The sequence below is a fragment of the Canis lupus genome, chromosome 3, assembly GCF_011100685.1.
Source record: "Canis lupus familiaris isolate Mischka breed German Shepherd chromosome 3, alternate assembly UU_Cfam_GSD_1.0, whole genome shotgun sequence".
NCBI lineage: Eukaryota > Metazoa > Chordata > Mammalia > Carnivora > Canidae > Canis > Canis lupus.
In genome coordinates, this window is record NC_049224.1 from 45491178 (window position 1) to 45508297 (window position 17120).

The 17120-nt window shown below is 38.0% G+C and overlaps 1 long non-coding RNA gene across 2 annotated transcripts in view; it reads right to left on the minus strand.

The window, feature by feature from the left end:
* Positions 1 to 17120, minus strand: part of LOC102155852 — a 123677-nt gene that overhangs the window by 15474 nt on the left and 91083 nt on the right. The gene's annotated exons all lie outside the window — the stretch shown is intronic.

Consider the following 17120-nt stretch of genomic DNA (forward strand, 5'->3'; position numbering starts at 1 on the left):
CTAAATAAATAAGATAGTATGGAAGTGAGGGACTTTCTTCCCACTCCTGTAACTAAATTTGACAAAGCCATCACAGTTTGCTTTGTAATCATCAACAACTAGTTATATGACACATAATCCCTTAACAATCTACTTAGGCCTTCCTGTTGCTTAAATTATTAAGCAGGTCAGAAGGTGATTGTTTTGGTCAAATTGGCAGCTAGAATAATTAACTTCTTAGCATTATAAATGATTTATTAAGGAAACTTAACAAATTGGGTCAGAAACAAAACAGGCTCTTTTTGTGATTTTAGTTTAGGTTTTTTTTTTTTTTTTTTCTTTTTCTGATCCTGATCTTCATGTTATGTCATAATCTTACTTTCCCACTCTTTAAAAATATCTTGGCAAGGTCCTACTATAACTTTTCAGTCCTTCGCAGATATTAAAACTCGGGTTAGACCATTTAAATTTGAGTCTCACATGAGATTCAAATTTCTTCTCCTTCCTCCCAACCGTCCCCAAAGCAGACTGGACTCCGGTTGCTTGAAATATGCTACTCTATCCTCTTGGTCATGCTCTCCAGGCCTTCCTGATCTGACTCTGAGCAGGAAGAATTAAAGGCACAGGAGATTTCTATGTCCTTGATTGACCTGGTGTTGCAAGGAGGATGTCAGGGAAGAAGGTAAAAGAGGAAGGATCTCTCTAAATTGCTGGAAGTCAGGTGGGGGTGGGGTTCTTGGCTTCACTGGTTCTCTTTGCAACTGGTAACCAACACTCATGGTATACTGTTTCTCTCTCAGGTGGTATAATAGTTTAACCCCCAAGACATCTTTCTCAAGATCATGTCTATTCCCTTGATATGTCCAGAAGTTCTCAGCCTACCTCTCCACTGGCCAACTGGTCTCGTGGGCAGCCATAAGTCTCCTGGCTCCCCTTTAGTCTCATTGATTCCTCAATTGAAGATGGAACCAATGGGCTATCTTTGCACACTCTGAGGGTCAGGGAGGCCACTTAGATTGAGGAAGGGGCTCTGTCTTCTTTCCAGGAATACTGTATCATAGTCCCAGCAGGCCTCACTCTCGCAGGCTACTTTGATCTACTTCCTTAGTAGACTTCCCGCTTCTGAGGACCTCTCTTGACCAAACCTAGGCAAAGTCTCTGTGAGCATTTTGCCCCAAAACACAAGTAGGCCTTTGTTAAAGCCACACAAAATCTCTTTCAACCCTGGTCTCCTCTCTTATGGCAGCACTGGGACATGCTACAGTTTGTGGGTTCTAGCAAGACCATAGCTAGAGAATGAAAAGTAAGTTCCCCTTTCTCACAGGCACCTTCAGGATCTACCAGTAATTCTTTTGAATCCTTGATTGTGCAACTGGTTATCTTTGAAATGAGGAGGAAGTATCCTCTCCCCATGAACCTGCACTCCCCAAATAGCTGAAAGATGTTCTCCTCATCTTTCACATGGGTACTGTGCCCTTCTCTATGATGCTCTCTGTAAGTAGACCAGCAATAAGTTGTGAAGTTGAGTTGAATGAGCTATGGTAGGTGGTAGCAGACTCCATTCACATCACCTGGGAAAAGCGTCTGGCCCCTACTATACTTGGCTTAGCGGTGACTTGACAGTGTGGGGATCCTTATTTTGCAGTTGTAGATTCTGATTGTTGATTTCAGAAAAATATAAAAACAAGTCCCACTACACACACACACACACACACACACACACACGAGTTTTTGTTTGCAAGGGTCAAATAGATTTCATGTAAATTCTACTTCTCTTTTCCACAGCATCCTTTACTATCCCAAAAGCCAATACATGGAGAATCCCTGAAATTCTAATGCTAGCACTAGAAGGGAGTTGCCAAGTGCTGCTCTCTCACAAATTAACAGTACAACTGGAACACTTGTCCTTCTCTTGGTTGGAGTTCTTTCCAGAAGCAGTCATGCTTTTGACCACAATGTTCACTTATGATCCTTGATTCATCCTTGTTCCTATTGTGCTGGGGAGCAGAGGCATGGGAAGAAGCACATGTGGTAACTAGGGTGAATTTTGTTTGCAAAAGTCAAATGGGTACTGTGCCCTTCTCCTGCCCACTGCATCCACTACTTCCGGAAGAGCCAGAGCATTTCCTCCTCTTTTCCCTCAAGTGTCCTTTAGAGTTGTCCATGCTGCTTCTTAATAAGCATAACCCTGCTCCTTGTGCCTTACTGGAAATAAGCTCAGTGCTGACGGGATCTGATCTCTTGGGGGGTGGAGGGGAATGAGGGGTCAAAGCTACATTTGACCTTTTGTTCCACAGACTTACTTCATAGCTGAGCAGTCAAATTTTGATTTAAAGTTCTTTTTTTCCTAGGCCCTAGATCAGTTCCTTACCTTGGAGCATGTCCCCTCTGCTGATCTCATACATTTTTATTTTATTTGATACTTGATGTTATGCTTGGATTATAGAACTTCCATTCAGTAAAGGTTCTGTAACAAATTGTTCTTTTGTACAATTGCCAACTATCTCAGACTAAAAACATATTGGGGGAAAAAGCCAGATAAAAAATTAAATGGAGTCAAAATTAGGGACTGGCTAATAAAATCAGATTTTCCTGACACTTTTAGTCAATGCAAAAATAATTGTGGGAATATAAAAGGTTTTTTATGGTCAATTATTCTTGTCTTAGTAAGTATCTATAATCATAGCCCCTTTGGAATAGGTAATAATCCTCCTAGAAAAAAGTGAGACTTCCCTACAGATCCATAAGAAAGGTAAAACGTTATCACATGCATGCATAAAATATATTAATATTGAAATGTGCTAGCTTTAAGGTCAGCTGGGTAGATATCTTCTTTTCTACTCTGAAAAAAATATATATATATATACGTATACTATCTGACGTTATTGGGTTGCTGACATCCAATTGATCTGCATTATTCTTAGCTGGCAAGAGCCTATATACCTAAATGCCTCAGATAATAGGTATTACAGTATTAGGTAAAAAGCCTCCATGCAGTCTATAGCAATATCAAAAAGGTAGAAAGTGTAAAATAAGGGAGATTAAGATGACACCAGAAAGCTTTGAATGAGGTGTCATTTTGCATTTACAGAGACAACCAGGGAAGTTAAGACAGAAGGAAAAAAATGCCCCTTTCTCACCAGCTGCCCTTAAAGGTTTACAAATGATCTGTTAACAGAAATGAGTTTCTCTTGGGCTTCAGACACCATTTATTACGCTGGGAGAGAGACAAAAAAAAAAAAAAAAAAAAGAGAGAGAGAGAGAGAGAGAGATGGAAAAGACCGGAAAATTATGCTTATTTGAAGGCAAAATGCTTCCCATCAGCAACATGATGAAAATGTAGCAAAGGTGTCAGCCAGATGTTGACATGTTAATATTTTTCATGAGGTCTTTCAGTGAGGAATGAGTACAAAGAACTTTTTGGGTGTTCTTTAGAATATGAATTGAAATGCATTGTTAGGCTAGATGCCTGGTCCAGGAAATCACGATTGTAGTTGATGATGAAGAGGAAGAGGAAGTGTGTCCCAAATAGGGGGTTTGAACCTCGATTCCCTGGCTGCCTCCCAGATGTCTTGTGCTACGAATGGGCTCATCTGATCTCTCCTAGTCAATTTCATTCTGGAAAGTAGCCAGTGGGCCTAGTTCATGACCCAGTGATGTCATTATAATTCATTCTCCCTACCACAAAGACTTCGAAACTTTCCAATTTACAATGGGTCTTTTTAATAAAGAAGAATGTCATGCCCAGAATTTTTAAGTGTTTCTAATGATTCATCTTTTTTTTTTTCTGTTTTAGCCTCAAAATGGCCTATCTTATTCTACTAAAGATCGGACTACCAAAATCATTCAAGGATTTTATGTCTTTGTTAAGTTTTACAGGCTGAACGAGGGTAACTGAAGCTCATTATGAGAGCATCTTGTCTCAACAGCAGTAACAAAAACAACTTTATATCTTATGCATTAATCAGAATAGGGCACCTCAAATGTAATATGATTCAACTGATGCTTCATCTAGAAGGCTCACGTAGTAACTCTAAGTGGGATAAGTGGCATAAGTGCCATTTTTAGTGATGTTCTGTCTTTGAGCCAGGCTTTACAAGGGAGGGGAGGGGCGAGGGGCTGAGAGAGACACATGTAAGTCATTTAAGAGCAGGGGCTAAGGTATCATCTGTGTGTTCTCTCAACACCTCTCATAAGCTTTGTAAGGAAATATTCACTGATGAAGGTCATGCATAAATTGAGCTTAACGCTGGAGAGTTGGGACCCTCTCCCTGAACCTCACCTCTTTGAACTTGGTTAACCCTCCCTGCTAAAAAAAACTTTGCTGAGATGACTTCACTTATCCTTGGCCTGGATCTTTAAAATCCTGGGTAGTACAAGCTGAGTGGATGATCAATGCATCTGTGGCTTGCGCTGTAATTTAACTTGCTCTGTCTGACAGGAGATGTGGAATAGCTAAAGAGAGGCTTTACTTGTAATCTGCTTATCACCTTATCCTGGAGTGTTTGTGAAGAGCGAGACCTTTCCCGTACTCAGTCCCAGTTGAGGGTTAATGCTAAGAAAGAGAAATTGCCCTTTGGTGTGTCTGACGGAGCCACCAGATAAAGCCTCCTCCAGACACCTTGGGAACCCCCACCTTTCTAGAAGGAACAGACACTGGCTTTCCTGAGCTAGCATCACTTGCTTCTCTTTATACACTCATTAACAGAAATAACTTACCGTAATCAAGATGCGCCAGGAGTTGAGGTGTGTGTGTGTGTGTGTATGTGTGTAAATCCATATATTTTTTTCTACTGCTTTTCTCATGGATAGATTCTAAGTCAGATCTTCACTGCTGGATCATGATTAGCAAGAGACTTTGAGGAATAAGAGAGGCGGCCAGACCACCAGTGCAGGATGGAGAAGAGATATTGCTCATCTGAGTGTTGATGGACAACAGTGGCTAGGCCAAAGGGACAGGAGTGAAGGTGGAGGGAATTTAGTAGGAAAAAAGAAAAGAGAGAGAGAGTGAAAAAAGGCAAGGAGAGAGGTTTTTAATAAGAAATCACAGTGTGGAGGAGGAGTGCAGAAGGCAGGCAGCTGAGGATAAGACAAAATCAAGGAGGGTTGGATGCAGAAGAATGGCTGTACCTAGAAAGGCATCAACCATTTCAGGAAGCAGTTTTTCTGTTTTTACTGAAAGCTGAACCATAGCAGAGAGTCTGACAGTCTTAGGGTCTCAGCGTCAGGGAATTGAGTCTCTTCCTGTTGACTTGCAGGTACATACAATTATTTGAAGTGAGTCGTCTATGAATCTGATAGAGGAAACATTGTCTTTCGAGGGAGCAGATCTTGGATTATATGTGCTCTCAAAATGATCATGTTAGTAGGACTGCTAGTTACACAAGCCAGTGATCACAGCCAAGGGGAAAAGTGTTATGGCCATGGGTATGAAGGCCTAGAAGGACCTTTACAGAGAGTAAGTAGGAGGGGACACAGGACAAGCTTAACAGAAGGGATACAATAATGACGATGGTAATGTGGTAATAAAAAAAATAATTGCAACGATAAAATTAAGAGCAGCTACTGCTGTTTTTTTAAGTTTCTGTTATGGGCATGTCTCTTCTGTAAACATGTCTGAATATGCATGGATCTGTAAACATGTATGTATGTATGTATGTATGCAAATATGTGTGGATCTGTAAATTTGTCTAATGCTCACAGAATCTCACAATTTTATATCTGAGGATATTAAAGCCTAGAGAGCTTGTAAAACTCACTCAAAGAAGCATGCCCACATATTGATAAAATTTGACTATAGTATATTGGTATAAACATGCAATGATATCTACAGGATCCATAATGTACATATCAGAGCAAGGAAGAAGGGGGAAGATGTTAATGAAGGAAGGCACCATTAGAGGATTTGTTGGAAACCAGCTCAGTGAATAGTTTATATGCTGCCCATAGGAAACCACATTGTATCTAACAGGCACTAGGAAGGTTGGGGAGGTTTTCAGCAGGGGAGTCATATGGTTAGACTTGTATTTGTGATAGATAATTGATTAGAAAAGAGAAGAGAATTCAGATAGGGTACCAATGAGAGGTTATGGCAATAGGCCAAGAAAACCATAATATGGACCAATAACCCATAGAAACAAACATGGCAATTTATTTGATCCCAACACTGACAGCTACCACTCCTAGTGCCATCCCCATTTTATGGCAAAGAGGATATAAATAATCTTCCCATGGTAGCAACATTAGTCATGGCAGAATGGGAACTGACACCCAGGTTCCAGAACTTGTTCTTATATTGACCACACCATATGTTTGAGAATGATAGTAAGAGGAGAGATGGAAAGTAAAACTTTGAGCCAAGGGATCCCGGGATGGCTTAGCAGTTCAGCATCTGCCTTCAGCCCAGGGCATAGTCCTGGAGTCCCGAGATGGAGTCCCACATCAGGCTCCCTGCATGGAGCCTGCTTCTCTCTCTGCCTATGTCTCTGCCTCTCTCTGTGTGTGTCTCTCATGAATAAATAAATAAAATCTTAAAAAAAAAAACTTTGAGACAGATTTTAAAATCTTTAGTGAGTTAGAGCAAAATGAAGACATGTATAGATAAAGGAGAAGAGGGTGGAGAGTTGGTGCAGGCATTTTTATAGGAGCGTGGGGGAATTGTGGTCAAGGTGATATGAGACATCAAGATAGTGACCACAGTTCTGACCCTGAAGAATTTGGAAATAAGCAATAATCATCCTTTTCTTTTGGGGGATGCAGAGGGAGCAGTGTCCTGCAGGTCCGGCCCCTATCTACAAAAGTGGATTCAATTGGACTGATGTGTACTCTGGGCATCTATTTTTTTTCCCCAAGCTCCCCCTAGGAGTCTAACATAAACCCTCAATTGAGAGCCATTGATTAAAGTCAAGGAAGGGAGAACATTTTCTGACAAGTAGAAGACAGGCAAAAATTTGCTGCTCACAGAGTGGGAATCCTAGTAGGATAAGTGGAAGTGTTTGAAAGAGAAGGAAAAGCAGCCATTCATGTTATTAATGCCATTGTACATGGATCTTTGAGTAACTTCCCCCTCTATTGCTTGATTTTATATTTATTCCATGACAATGATTCAGTCTGATTGCATTATTCTTTTACTGTAAGCTTCTAAAGTATTTTTGATAAGAGAGAAGTGGGATGTGAATACTGAAAAATAATAATGATAATAAGATGTAGAGATGTGTGACTGACTATTGGCTTGCCAATACGTAGAAGCTACAATTCATTAACTGCTGCCAGGAGGGTGTGTTTTTAACTATTCAGACAGTGAGGGGTGATGGCTTGGGTTGAATCATCTATAACGCTGTATGCTGGCACCTCCTCTGCATTTCCCTTTCTCAGATATTCATCACCCCATATAACAACAACAACAATAACAGCAAAGCCTGTGACCTCATTTAAACCAGGTTTATAATTAACAGAGAGAGAGAGGAAGGAAGGAAAGGAGGGAGGAAGAGAGAGGAAAGAAAAATGAAGGTGGGAGGAAAGGAAAGAAGAAGAAAAAAGGGAGAAGGGAAGAAGGAAAAAGGAAGGAGGGAGAGAGAAAAGGAAGGAGGGAGAAAGGAAGAAAAGCGGGTGGAATGAGGGAGGGAGGAAGGAAAAAAAATAACCAGAAGAAGGAATTACACAGCAAGAACAAATAAAATGAATTTGATGGCAAGCCTAAGAGTGGAAGGAATGGCTGGAGGACAGGTTCATGACTAGCTATTGGGCTAATAAGAAGAAATAAGAGATGTGATCAAACTATTCCCTGAACTATGGCACGTGTGGACAGAGTCACAGAATGTTGCAGTTTCACCTGTAGTTTGTGCCCAGTTGATGCTCCTAAAGAAGCAGGTGGAATTAATTAAAACCCTTTTTTAAAAAAAGATTATTGGGCAGCCCTGGTAGCTCAGAGGTTTAGCGCTGCCTTATAGCCCTGGGCGTGATCCTGGAGACCAGGATCAAGTCCCACATCGGGCTCCCTGCATGGAGACTGCTTCTCCCTCTGCCTGTGTCTCTGCCTCTCTCTCTCTCTTTCTGTGCATCTCATGAATAAATAAAATAAAATCTTTAAAAAAAAGATTATTAAGGAATAGTTTCTTTTAGTATTACATGTCAGTTCAAAAACTTCATTTTGATTATATTTGAGAAATACATTATACTGTAAGAATAAGGAAACCATACTATCTTGGAAACCACTTAATTGCAGGTACTTGAGTTTGTCAGCTAAATACAAACTCTATCTTTGCGTCCAAGCCCCTCATTTGCATAAGGACAGTGTGATTTGACTTATAAGTGGCATATGTGTCAGCTGTACAACATGGCTGCATAAGAAGCAAAGTGGCGTGGTTGTGGCATAGATGACCCAGAGCAGGGAGGAACCTCATCTTGCTTACCTATGGGCTGTACCATCACACCTATACAAGAGGCTCTGTTCAGAACTTTAAGAGGGACACTGATGAGCTTAGGTACAGAGAAGATAACCATCATATATTTTTTTTTCTTGGCTAGAAGACAACTTCCAGTGACATAATAATCTTCAAAATGTTGTTTGTCTTTTAAATGCCATCCTAGAAAGTCTGTTAAAAATAATTTTGAGAAGGTCGATTGTCAGCTGGCTATAAGGAAGAACATTCTAATAACTAGAATTTTACTGGAGTTAGAATGGACCTCTCTAGGAGATAGTAAGTTCACTTTAGCAAGAGGGATTCATCTCAATTCTAGGTAATCACTTACTGGATCCATTGACAAAAGAGATTTGGGTATCGGGTGGGGAGAAAAAGTAGTAGAAATAATAATAGTAATAGTAATAATGAGTTCTAGTTATTAAGTACTTACTATATACCAAACACTGCTTTATATGTATCCTCATATGTATCCCAAAGACTGTTCTGTGAGATTAGTGATACACTCCCTATCATACAGATAAGAAAAATGAAGCCCATAAAATTGCTTCTAAATGGTGTAGCCCAAATTCAGCTCCACACTTTTAACAACCACCCTCACCTGCCTTTTAAGGTAGTTGCAATAAGAGATCTTCAAGGTCAGTTTAAACTCTAATGATCATTGATTTTAAAAGTTACACTTCAGGAGTTTAGATTAGTGGTTTGGAGTCAACCCAGGGTTCAAATCTGGATTCTTTCCTGTTATTAATGTGTAACCTTGGGTGAAGTACTTAAACCCTTTGAAGCTCATTTTCTTCATCGGTGTAACATAGATTACAATATTTAATTCACAACATTGTGAGGATGAAATAATGTCATGCATATAGCTGTTCAGCAATGCCTAGTATTAGTTATTACCTTAACAAAAAGGGTGGCTATTACTTAAACAATGCACAATAATAATAATATGTTCTAAGAATAAGATATTAAGATGATGTCTTGCACTACATGTGACACTCCTAAGTTTTAGTATGTAATATTTAAAAAGAAAAAGAGAGAGAGACCCGACTGATTACTAGACCAGGTTTAAATCCTTCAAGAGAACAACCATTTGATTTCCTTCCTGAACCTCTTTTTTGCAGGTGGAGGAACTGACAGTTTGAGGAAAATATTTGCAATATGTATAGAAAAAGACATAGTATCAAGAATATATGAAGACAACCCAATAAAGTAGGCAAAGAACAGGTGCTTCACAGAAAAAGATGCATGGGGTGAGTGAACATAGGAAAATAGGAAAACCTGATCAAACAAGTTATTCTGAGCTCAACTCTTTGGAAAAATAATCATCGCCAGTATAATAATTATAACATCCCACTCATTGTCTTACTTCTCCTTCATCCATATCATCATATCATCACTCCATGTCTCTGCTCCCTTTATAGGAAACTTTAAAGGTTGGTCCATACTCACTTTTCCCACTTCCTAACTCCTCTCTTGCATTTGAATCAATTCAAACCCAGGTTTTTCTCCCTTTCTTTCTCATTGTAAAAGAAAATATGTTTCTCCTTGACTTGTCAACTGCCATTTTGAAATCGTGAAGGAAGTTAATTCTACATAAATCATAGCAGAAAAGTAGGAGGAAACCAGGTCTTTAGTGAAATTACCAAGAATTCTAACTGGCTTTTTGGGGGGCGCAGGCAGAGGGGGAGGGAGAGAGAGAAGCTCAAGCAGATTCCATGCCAAACATGGAGCCTGATGTAGAGGCTTGATTCCACAACCTGGAGACCACCACCTGAGATAAAACCAGGAGTTGGATGCTTAACTGAATGAGCCACTCAGGTGCCCTAAGAGGGAGAATCTTAAGCAGGTTCCATGCCTAGCACAGAACCCAAGGCAGGGCTTGATCTCACACGCCTGAGATCATGATCTACGCCGAAATCAAGGGTGGGATGCTTAACTGAAATGAGCTGCCCAGGCACCCCTGGAACTAACTTTGAAGTTTACTCTACTTTGGGACATTTTTCTTGTTATTTAACCAGCTCAAACGGGGTTTCTGTTTCCTGGAATAAACATGGATGAGAAGAGACACTGCTCTAGGACAGTCTCAGGATGAAGATGGATTCCCTGAGAAGACAGAATACGTGGGGAGGCTATTACTGGCAGCTTTTAAGGAGAAAATTTTTAGAGAATTTGGCCTATAAAAATGCCAGTCAGCATTCAATCTATGTAATTCCTGCAGATTTGTATCTAAATTGCACAGGACAATTCACATATGAGCCAAGACAATCAGTGAGAGATTCAACCAAGGTCTGAAAAGGTTTGTGCAAGGATGAGTCATAGGCTTCGAAAAAAAAAAAAATCAAGACACTTTGAATTAAAATATATGACTTTTTGCTCTAGGATTCAGACTAAAGCAATTATAAAGTACGAGCTGTTTATCATTGAATTATAGAAGCTTTGTCTCCTTCTCTCCTCACGCTTTTTTTTTTTTTCCAGTTACTTTTGCCAATATTTAGCTCTGACTTGGTAAGGTGTTAGAGACACAATTATAAAGAAGATATTCCTTATGTCCCTATGTAATATCACACAGTATAATGGGGCGGGAGATATATATGAAAATTATTGTTTATTTTCAGTATGGTGAGTGAATTTCTTGGGTTTGATTTTTTTCTTTCAAGATTTTATTTAAATTCAAAAATTTTTTTAAAGTCTTTTTTTTTAAGATTTTATTTATTTATTCCTGAGAGACGGGGGGGGGGGGTGGGGCGGGGGAAGAAACAGGCTCCATGCAGGGAGCCTGAGCCTGATGTGGGACTCGATTCCTGGTCTCCAGGATTAGGCCCTGGGCCAAAAGCAGGCTCTAAACCGCTGAGCCACTGAGGGATCCCCTAAATTCAAATTTGTTCACATACAGTGTAGTGTTAATTTCAGCGGTTGGATTTCATGATTCTTCAATTCCTCATTACATCAAGTGCTCTCCTTAATGCCCATCACTCAGTTACCCCATCCCCCCACCCCACCCAACCCCTTCCAACAATCCTCAGTTTGTTTCCTATGTTTAAGAATCTTATGGCTTGGGTTTGATTTTTAAAAGCATAATTGAAGTTCTTTAACCTTCTTTAGAAATACTCTTTTTTGTTTGTTTGTTTGTTTGTTTTAAGATTTTATTTACTTACTGACAGATAGAAATCAAGAGCAGGCGCAGAGGTAGTGGAGAAGCAGACTCTCTGCTGACCAGGAAGCCCGATGTGGGGCTCGATCTTAGGACCCTGGGATCCTGACCTGAGCTGAAGGAAAACACTGACTGAGCGACACAGGCACCCCAGAAGTACACTCTTTAAGTTCAATATTAACCAAGAAATATGGCTTCCTTAAGTCCTTTGTCAGTCCCACTTCTTTCTGTGCTTTTTGACCTTAAAGAACCAAAGAGGGGGATGTGGGAGAGGGAAGATGGCAATGTAAGACCTTCTCTATGGGGAACCAAACAGATCTTGGGAAGCTCAGGAGTATGAGGAATTGAACAAAAAGTAAGGTCTGGAAATCTTTGACGTGAAAGGGAATTGAGAAGTTATTCCATCTTCAGGTGATTTATTTCAAAGTTTTAATCATGACATGGAAAGTGATCCTCAAAAGTCTGGATTGTAAATCTCGACTGTCAGAGAGTTGCAAGGATGCAAATTGTAGTCTATGACCTTTACCCATGGGTCCATTCAAACCATTTTCTCTGTTATGCCTGCTCTGTTGTGCTAAATAATTTTTATAGAGCATTTGTAGATGATTTTTTTTCTCCAGAAAATAGTCTCTACTCAAGCTATACATTTTCCAAGTAATCCCTATATAGCTATATATTTTAGAAATGTAAATTATGTTCTAGTTTATGGCATTCATGAACATCCATTCCATAATTAATATTTGTATACGACTCCTGAACCTGAGGAAGAATCATTACAAGTACGATGGATACTAAAAGGAAGGTCATCTGAGAAGTAGAGATTTGCTTTCAGGGAAAGGCACATTGAACTGTGCTTTGAATTAAAGAAAGAAAATATTTCCTTCACAGAGAATTTCTTTAGTGTGTTTTATAATAACGATTAAGTCCCCTGAATTGAATTCAGTTGTTTTCCCATAATAATATGTTTTTGCTTATCATAATCTATAAATTCTTAAAGCCTATATTAAACACTATATCCAACACAGAATAAAATAAATGGTCACAGCACATCAGGTTATCAATACATTTGAGTATATTTATGTTTGGCAGAGTAAGACATCCTGACTCTGTGTTTATAGATACTCATGTTTATGTTATAATAATGTATACACAGTAAGTACATGTGTATTTGGAGAGTGCTTCATTACATCTTCTATTGTACCAAAGAAGATTTATTATGTGGAAAAACAACCTCATATCTTGTATTTCCTACTATTTCAACCAAAAGAATTGTCATCATTATGTTCACTGTTATCTTCAAACAACCTCATGGTCATTCTGCTGGTTTGTGAGTGCCAATAAATTCAATAAAATAAAATAACAACATTAAACAAACAAAAAACATGGTCCCTACATTTGAGGGGATGGAACTCTTCTTGGACAGGAACTGTTAATGTGCATGTGATGTGTACATTAAAGAAAAGCTAAAAAAAAAAAAAAGAAAAGAAAAGCTAAGCATGAAAAGCAATCCGTGTGAATACCTACATCTATGTAGAAAGCAGTGATAGAGGTGGTAAATAAGACCCTGTTGGAAAAGGGAGAAGGCTTTCTGAATTGTATATGCATAGGTATATTTGGGAAAGAGTTTTCATGGAAGGAACATCCCTAAGCTTTAGAGGACTAGTAGATGTCAGATTGTAGAAGGATAGGATGAGGGAGAAATCTATTTCATATATTAAGAAAGGAAGGAAAGAAGGAAGGAGGAATGAAGAAAGGAGGAAGGGAGGGGAGGGAGGGAGGGAGGGAGGGAGGGAGGGAGGGAGGGAGGAAAGAAAGAAGAAACTCTAGAGGCTTCCATTTTTGTTTTGTGTGGAATACAGAACAATGAAAGATTTTAGCTCTCAGGAAATAGCAAGAAATCATCAGTTAACAATAATAGAAATAATTTAAAAACAAAACGTTTTTCTAATTAATATCAGTTAATCAAGTAACTGATTAAGTTAATCAGTTTTCTAGTTAATATCAAAAAGCTGTGGATAAAAAGAAATTTAAACCCACACATACAAACACACACACACAAATGAAAAACAATGAATGATAACAGCAACAAAAATCCCTAAATTCTAGAAAGATAATTTTTTTCTAAGTGAAAAATATAAGACACATTCAAACCTAGAGTCAATCCTGAAGCTAGAGGCAGGTAGTCTGAGGAGCAAACCTGTAAGAAAGTTTAGTCAGTGCTTAGAAAAAGAAATAAATAGACTTTTTGATGAATCTATAGGCTGCCATTTCAGACTGCATCTGGAGGAGCCCTGAATGCAAAGTATCCTTTCAGCCAAGATGCTTACAAAAAAATTTAGATGATTGAGCAGAGGCTGGGAATGGAGGCTGGAAGATTTCGCAGACTTCCAGCTGTCAGAATCTCAGTTTCTTCCATCTCCCTGGGGTTCCAACATCATGCAGCCTCACAGTCTTCTGGGCCTTGGTTGAATGGTACATAGAGAGACTACTTTCTTAAATTCTTTAAAAGTCAAACATTCTTTAAAAGACTAGGTAAAGGGAAAAAAAATCACAACAGTATATTATGGGGTTTATAGCATGTAAAAGCATAAAGATAGCACACAAGATAGGATGAAGTATAAATGAAATTATGCTGTTATAAGGTTATTTCATTACATACAGAAATGATATAAAGCTAATTCAAGATTGTGATAAGAATGCATGCTGTAATCTCTAGTGTAACCTCAAAAATGACAACAGAAAGAGGTATAACAAAAAGCCAACAAAAGAGGGGAGCCTGGGTAGCTCAGTCAGTTAAGCATCCACCTCTTGATTTTGGCTCAGGTGGTGATCTCGGGGTCATGAGATTGAGTCTTGAGTCTGCCTCTGCACTGTTCTTGGAGCCTCTCTGAGATTCTGTCTCTCCCTCTTCATCTGCCCCTCCCCCACAACTCGTGTGCTCTCTCTCCAAAGAAAACAAAACAAAAGCCAGTAGAAGAATTAGAATGGAATATTGAAAATTTCTAAATTTGGGGCCCCTGGGTGTCTCAGTCAGTTAAGTGTCTGCCTTTGGTTCCCATCATGATCCCAGTGTCCTGGGATGGAGCTCTGCCTCGGGCTCCCTGCTCAGTGGGGAGTCTGCTGTTCCCTCTGCTCCCCCTTACCCCGCTCATGCTCTCTCTATCAAATAAATAAATAAATAAAATCTTTTTTAAAAATCTAAAATTAATCCAAAAAGAGGACTAGAAATGTGAAACAAGGAAACAACCACAAAATAGAACAAGTAGAATGTGAAACTTAAACTCAGACATATAGATAAGCACAATAAATGTATATGGGTGGAAAAAATTCCATATAAAACATTAGACATTTCAGAATGAATAGAAAATAAGACTACACATACGCTTTTTATAAACGTGTGCTTTAAATAATAAACTCACAGATAAGTTGAAAGTAAAAGAATGGGAGAAAATATGCCATGGGAACAGTAAGTAAGAGAAAGCTTGCATTGCTATATTAATATCAGACAGACTAGACTTGAAAACGAGGAATATTATTTCCAGAAATAAATTGGGTCACTTCATAATGAAAAAAGGATCAATTCATCACAAAGATAAAACAATCCTAAATGTATATTCATCTAAACACAGAGTTTCAAAATAAATTAAGCAAAAACTAATAGACCTAAAGGGAAAATTAGATAAATCCAGAGTCATATTTGAAGCTTGCTTTCTTTCTTCCTTTCTTTCTTTCTTTTTCCTTCTTTTTCCTTCCTTCCTTCCTTCCTTCCTTCCTTCCTTCCTTCCTTCCTTCCTTCTCCCTTCCTCTCTATCAGGTATTAATAGAACTAAAGAAAAAATTATTATAAATATATAAGATTTGAACAACACTCAAGAACTTCACCTAATGGACACAGATCATTATACAACTATGAACACATATTCTTTTCAGTTACACAAGAGACAGTTCAAGATACACCACATTTCAATAAATTTAAAAGGTTGAAATCTTATAAACTATTTCCTCTGACATCAGTGAAATTACATTAGAAGCCAGAAACAATAAAATATATAGGAAAGCCTAAAACATATCAAAGTTAAACAATAGACTTCTAAATAACACAGGGTCAAATAAAATATCACAAGGGAAATTAGAAATTATTCTAACTGAATGATAATGAAAGTACAACATATCAAAATGTGTGGAATGTAGCTAAAACTGCTCTTAGGGGAAATTTATATATTTAGGTACTTAAAAGGGAAAAGAGTCAAGGTTAAAAAGTAGTCTATAATCTAAATTTCCACTCTAAGAAGCTAGTAAAAGAAGCACAAAGTAAATCCCAAGAAATTAGAAGTAAAGAAATAAAAAGATCAAGGCAGAAATCAATGATAAAAAATAGGCAAGCAGTAAAGAAAATCATCAAAATGATAAATAGCTTTAAAAAAATGAATACAATTAATAGAAAAAATAGACAATACAAATTACTAATATCAAGAAAGAAAAGAAGGGTATCATTATAGGTTCTATGGAAGTTAAAGGGATAATAATCAGATATTCTGAACAACTGTTTCCAATAAGTTCAACAGCCTAGACAAAATTGACAAAATGGCTGTCTTCCTGCTATGGTATCACATAGTCTTTTCTTGCCACTTTGGAGTCCCTTGACAGGACACTAGTACTATCAGATCAGAGGCCAATCCTTATGACCTAATTTAACCTTAAATACTTTTTAGAGGCCCCATTTCCAAATAGCCACAATGGGAGTTAGGGCTTCAACATACACATTTTGGGGAACAGAAACATTTAGTCTCTAGAACTCTATATCTATTAAAATGTTAAATATAAAATTTTAAAAGTTTCTTATTCCCCCCACTCCAAGAAAAAAAAACAAAGAAGACAAAAAAGAATGTTTCCAGGCCCAGATGCCTCAATGGTGACGACTTTCTAAAATTTAAGGAAGAATTAATACCAATGTCACACAATGTTCATAAAATTGGAAGGAGGGAAGATACACTAATTTGGTTTATGAGTTCAGGATAACATTGATTCCAAAATGTTAAGAAATTGAATACATCAGTCTATAAAAACAATAATATATACTGCCTAGACATGGTTTGTCCCAGGAAGGCAAGGTTAGTTCAATATATAAAAGTTAATTTAAATTCACCACATTATTAGCATAAGGGAGAAAAAGCACATGTTATCTCAATAAATGCAGAAAAAATTATTTAATAGAATTCATTAGTCATTCATGATAAAAACTCAGAGAAAATTAGGCATATTTTCAATCTAATTAAGGGATATCTATATAAAAATTAACTTAATTGTGATACATTCAATATTTTCATCTAAGATCAGAAAGCTAGTAAGGAAGTCCATTCTATAACTTTTATTTCATTTTTCTTAAAAGTTGAGACAGTGTAATAAAGAAATGGCACAAAGATTTGAAAGGAAAATGGAAAGTTTTTGTTATTTACAGGAAACAAAACTATTGCAAAGAAAATCCTAAGGAAACTACCAACAAAAGTCCAAAACTCAGAATTTATGAGAGAGGGAATGCAGCAATATTGCAGAATTCCAGGTCAATAAAA